The following is a 6,000-nucleotide window of genomic DNA, read 5'->3' on the forward strand; positions in this document are numbered from 1 at the left end:
ATCATAGGTGTTTAAATACTAGAAAAATGTAGCCTGTAACTGGTGTTAAAAACAGAGGAAGACGTGATCTTTCAAGAGTGCTGCATGCTGCCGCTTCACTTGACCTGAGGCACACTGCGTGATCGTCACTGCATTAGATAGAGAGCACCACAGGCAGATTTACTGGTGACATTTCAAGAGAAGATGGACAGAAGTCCAAATCTGAGACTTTGTTTCTTATCAGAAGTAACAAAGCACAAAGCCTATTGTGAAATCAGTTTAAAAAATGAGATTGGTTCGATTAAAATTGAGACATCAATGTTTTTTACCCAGCTGTGATGATAATAAACCTTCCTGAAATTGTCATTCTGAAAGTCTGTAATTGAATACTTCAGATTTTTCCCAGTGCTCCCTCCCTCAAATAATTGTTCATCAATTCTGGCCATCATTTCTTTAAAGAAAGCAGATTGTCAGTACTAATAAACAAATGCACTGAAGTTAGTTTAGAAGATGACTATAAAACTGCATAATTAATGCAATGGTGCTGCTTCATCTGAGAACAAACACACAGCGGTCAGGAAGCTAAATAATATTTAATACCACACACACAAACAACTGATAGTAAGGACTGTAGGTTAAACCAAAAATGTCATGAAAACACAAAGCATACAATAAAAATAATAACCTTTCCCCACAGGTACTTTCATGTGCTTCAATAAAGTCTTCTGAATACATGACAGAACACACAGGACAAGAAACCTCACAAACAAATGAAGGAAAACACTTCAAACACAGAAAAACCTCAAACAAAATGATACTTGGGTGATTACAATTACAGATGACACAATTACGCAGTTACATAAACAAACGCAATTATAGTAATAATATATGGTATATATATATATATATATATATATATATATATATATATATATAGTAATACTTTAAAATAAGGTTCATTAGCTAACATTAGTTAACTGTATTAGTTAATATGAACTAAGCATTCACAATTGAACAATACTAGTACAGCATTTATTAATTTTAGTTCATGTTAATTTCAGCATTTACTTGTGCATTAAAACAAATGTATTGTTCATTGTTAGTTCATGTCAGTTAATAGATTAATGTATGGGATTTTCCTTAGTTGTCAGTTATAATCATCAAAATTAAAAGAAATAAGCATGTGAAATATATCAGTCTGTGTGTAATGAATGAATATAATATACAAGTTTCACTTTCTGAATAGATTTAGTGAAATCAGCTTTTTGATGATATTCTAATTATATGACCAGCTTCTGTATATATAAATAAAAAAACAAACCAATGTATAGTTGACATTTGAAGCTAAACTTATTTTCATATAAGAATATGACATGCAGTTGCTTTAAACAATGATAAAAAGCTATTCAAAATATCATTCAATGTAAATTTAAAAAAATCAAATAATCTTAATTACAAATTCAAAAGGAACAATCAGCAGTTATGATTTGGCTTAATCGTATAATATACCATTAACAAGTAAAATGAATTATATTTAATAAGTGATTAATCTGAAAATGAATCTGTACGGATAAAAGATTTGTAAAAAAAAAAAATAAAGATAACATTTCTTTCTATAAAATGATACTAAGTAGTCCTGCATTGGTCTTACCTTGGCATCCATAACTGCTGAAGGTGAATCCAACTCTTTCCCTAACTGTGGATAAAAAAATGAATATAAAACATGATCAAATTTGAGAAATCTTTTCATAGTTTCCATACGTAATCATCCATTATTTAAATTACTTCTTAGATTGCCTCTACTCCGATTCATTTCTGTCGAAGTAGATGGCACTTCATCTGTAGGTTCTCCAGGATCCTTTTACCAAAAAACAGCTATCAGTTGTGGCTGTATTAGTATGAGTAACACAAAATAATGGTCTTCAACCAATTAAAATATTAGTATGAATAGCCAAGGTAGACAAACTAAGATAGGTTCAAAAGTAAAAGTGAAAGTGAAGTGACATTCAGCCAAGTATGGTGACCCATACTCAGAATTTGTTCTCTGCATTTAACCCATCCGAAATGCACACACAGCAGTGAACACACACACACACACTGTGAACACACACCCGGAGCAGTGAACACACACACACACACACACACACACTGTGAGCACACACCCGGAGCAGTGGGCAGCCATTTATGCTGCGGCGCCCGGGAAGCAGTTGGGGGTTCGATGCCTTGCTCAAGGGCACCTAAGTCGTGGTATTGAAGGTGGAGAGAGAACTGTACATGCACTCCCCCCACCCACAATTCCTGCCAGCCCGGGACTTGAACTCACAACCTTTCGATTGGGAGTCCGACTCTCTAACCATTAGGCCACGACTTCCTCATTAAGTAGAAAAAAACATTCAAAGCGGAGAAGCTTCTCAAAGGAACAATCCAGTGGAATTTGTGTTTGCCTAAGTCCCCTTTAAATTTTATGGAGCCTTGCACATGACATGCAAAAAAAATTAAATAAATAAAAAAAATAAAATAAATTGTGTGCATGATTTACTTATTCATTCCCTCAATGTACTAAAATGTGGAGACAGTTACTATTTTGTTCCCTCGATTTGCTAATTCATCATCTCAATTTCTAAATCGTGTGCACAATATGTAAATTGAGGGAATGATCTAGTAAATTGTGTTTGTACAGTAAACAGGTGTGTGTTTGTATGTTTGTGTGTGTGTGTGTGTGTGTATGTGTTTGTGTGTGTGTGAGAGAGAGAGAGAGAGAGAGAGAGAGAGAGAGAGAGAGAGAGAGAGAGAGAGAGTGGGCTAACAGGTGTGAAGAGTTTGTGACCAGGTGTGTGGAGTAAAGGTGAATGTGTCCGGGATAATGGGAAATGGCGCCCTCTGGTGGTGAGAGGGAGGAACACCGGGTCCGGACTCTTGACAGACTTCATTACGGCAAGACCTCAAGACCACAGTCAGATCACTTCAGGGTAGGGCTGTGTGATATGACTGTATATATCGGATAGACGAAATAAAAAGTCTATAGTTTCATATTATGCTCCATCTTTTATTTTGTGGTGCCACAAAATACATTGTTTACGGTAATAGTTTTTCATCATTTGGATGAGTGTGATCTTTACACACCACCACGGCGCGTGAAGAGGAGACAATGACCAGCCGGGACAAAACGAGGAGCTCGTTCCTAAATGAGGGACTACATTTGTAGCATGGACACACATTTTTAAGACGTGTTTTTGTTTTAAAACTGATTTTAAGTCATTGAAACACAAACACCAGAGCTGTATGTGCCGTCTCTTTTTCTGTGTGAGAGGAGTGTGCATTGTTTGTTTGCTAATTTATTGGCTTTGAACGATTTCATAAACACACACACACGCGTCAGAATTCCCATCTTTGCAAGTATCCTCATTAACATAACAGACACCCGGCAGAAAGTAACACGATTTAGAAACAGCTCCAAACTCTGGCAAGATAAAGTTATTTTATATAAAATAAAATAAAAACATTGCACTTTATTCACAGTTCAGGTATAATAGGAACAGTGAATCATCTGGGAGAGAATGTCATTGTCTTGACTGTGGTGTATGTTACATGCAGTTTGAAGCTGAATGGAGGATGACAGATAGACGCAGTGGAGAGAAGAGTTTACATCAACTTCAATATTCATCATTAACTCACATTAAACCATGGACCGTCTTTTAAATGTGTTCGGTGTGTAAAAATACTTCAACTGACAAGTTATACTGCACTGAGCACTATTGACATTTTATGGTCTCTGAATAAATGTTTTTAAATATATATTTTTATTGCTTTTTGATTTGGTTCATGAAAATATTTTTATGAAAACTGTCAGCACAAATGACCCAAATGTAATTGTGACTCACCAGAGACAGTAAGATTGAATCTGTATGTGGTCAATCTTCTCCTCTGATGGTCACTTGATAAAGTCCAGAGTCTGTGTTTCTGGTGTTTGTGATGATCAGAGATCCAGTCTGATGATCCAGCTCCAGTCTGTCTCTGAATCTCCCATCAAGAACATCATATGTGGAGAATCTTCCAGTGTCTTTATCAATTTCAGCTATACGAGTCTCTGAGTGTCCACATGTCCAGAAAACCTCATCATTTGTCTGTAGTTCAGTGTTAGTCTGTAGAGAGACTGAATCTCCCTCCATCACAGACACTGACTTCACTTCATCTGAATCAGCAAACACACCTGAAGAACAAACACAAACAGAGTTTGTCACAGATTAAGGTCAAGGTTTACTGAAGTAAACAGTGTCAAATGTAAATCTTGCACCAATAATATCCAACCAACAAAACGAAAGAAGTCTTCATGGTGATTTTGAATAAAACCCATCTGCCGACACAGGAACTGAAGTTGATTTGAGCTGAATTCATCCACAGAAAACTCTTCAGATGAGAATCACGTCACGACTGAAACTAAAGCTGCTGCTGTTTGAGCTTCACTGTTTTTATAGAAAGGATATTTAGAAAAACAAACACACATATTTGAGAGAAAAGAAATACACATTTCAAACTCACCAAGCATATGCCACAAACACAACCAGAACCAAACTCTGTCAAACATCTTCAGCGGTTTGAGTCCACAGATATGAAGAGACAAACTGGATCAGTAATGAGAGACAGATGAGCTGATGTGAGGCTGCTCTGTAGTAAAGTGAAGTCAAACTCTCCTGTCAGCTAAATAACCCTCGATTTATTCAGCATTGATGCACAAGATCATCAGCTCTTCTGAGCTTCCTGGAGATCAATGCTGGCATTTTCAACAGAAATAAGCTGACCCAAATATACATGTTAAAAATGTCTTAAAGCAGTGTTTAAGCCTGAGATCCTGAGAGTCTTCGTGTCTGATCAAATAGTTTCTCCTCTCAGACTGATTTCAGAGACTCTCTAACTGCTTTATGGATCCAGAACAGATCACTTGTTGTAACTGTGTGCTCTCTCATATTTTCATGTGGCATTTTGTATGGAGTGGAAGTAAAAATGTTTAGTTCATATAAGCAGAAGAAAAAAAATAAGACTTTAAACTACTAAAAGATACACGGACCACATTCAACTAATAATATACATGCTGATGTCGAAGCTGTTTGTCAAGACAACAGATCAAACCACATTAGATATAAATATATCCCAACACAAAAGGTTCTTGGATCATGATAGATTTAGTGAATTACATGCATTTATCAGTGTTATACGACCTGATTCAGCATGTGCATGGACACACACACAAAGCTGGACACACTCTAGACTTAATCATCAGTAGAGCTCTAAACATTTCATCCATTGTTATTAAGGACGTAGCACTATCTGATCACTTCTGTATCTTCTTTGATATATTGATCTCTGCTAGCACTGAATCTAGATCTGTCTCTGTCAGAAGGAGATGCATTAACGAGAACACAAGTGTACTATTTATGGAGGCTATATCTTTAACACCAAGCATTTCTGCAGACTCTGTTGATCTTCTCCTTGATTCCTTCAACTCAAAAGTTAAGAATGTTATTGATGATATTGCTCCAATAATAGTCAGTAAGAAAACAAACAGACAGAAATCAGTTTGGAGAAGATCAACAGCAGTTCAGACGATGAAAAGACAAAGCAGAAAAGACGAAACTTGAAATTCACTATAGCATCTATAAAGACAGTCTTCATGCTTTTAATGTGAAACTAGTCACAGCTAGACAGAATTTATTCTCAAACCTTATAAACAGTAACTTAAATAACACTCGTACTCTTTTTTCCACTGTTGAGAGACTGACAAACCCCCCCCCGAGTCAGATTCCCAGTGAAATATTAAGTTATACGTGGTAAGTTATAAACTAAACACGTTTAACTTTTGTTGTTGTTTTTAGCACTAGCAATGGAGTCATTGTTACACCGCACACTTTATTAATGTCAGGACTGTCATTTTGGTCTGGTTTATTCCTGGTTATGTCAGTATTCCTGACACTGGTGTATATTGTTATTGTGTGAACGTGTGTGTGCTCTCGTCTGTGTGTTCAA

At 36.2% G+C, this 6,000-nt stretch overlaps 1 long non-coding RNA gene across 1 annotated transcript; it reads right to left on the minus strand.

Annotated features, from left to right (window-relative positions):
* Positions 1-3,763: 3,763 nt before the first annotated feature.
* On the minus strand, positions 3,764-4,272 carry LOC132159433 (uncharacterized). Its single transcript, XR_009437845.1, has 2 exons — positions 4,092-4,272; positions 3,764-3,993 (listed from the first exon to the last, which is right to left on the minus strand). It is a non-coding gene; the product is annotated as an uncharacterized LOC132159433 (long non-coding RNA).
* Positions 4,273-6,000: the final 1,728 nt, after the last annotated feature.

Source organism: Carassius carassius, chromosome 16 (assembly GCF_963082965.1).
Source record: "Carassius carassius chromosome 16, fCarCar2.1, whole genome shotgun sequence".
In the NCBI taxonomy this organism is placed as follows: domain Eukaryota; kingdom Metazoa; phylum Chordata; class Actinopteri; order Cypriniformes; family Cyprinidae; genus Carassius; species Carassius carassius.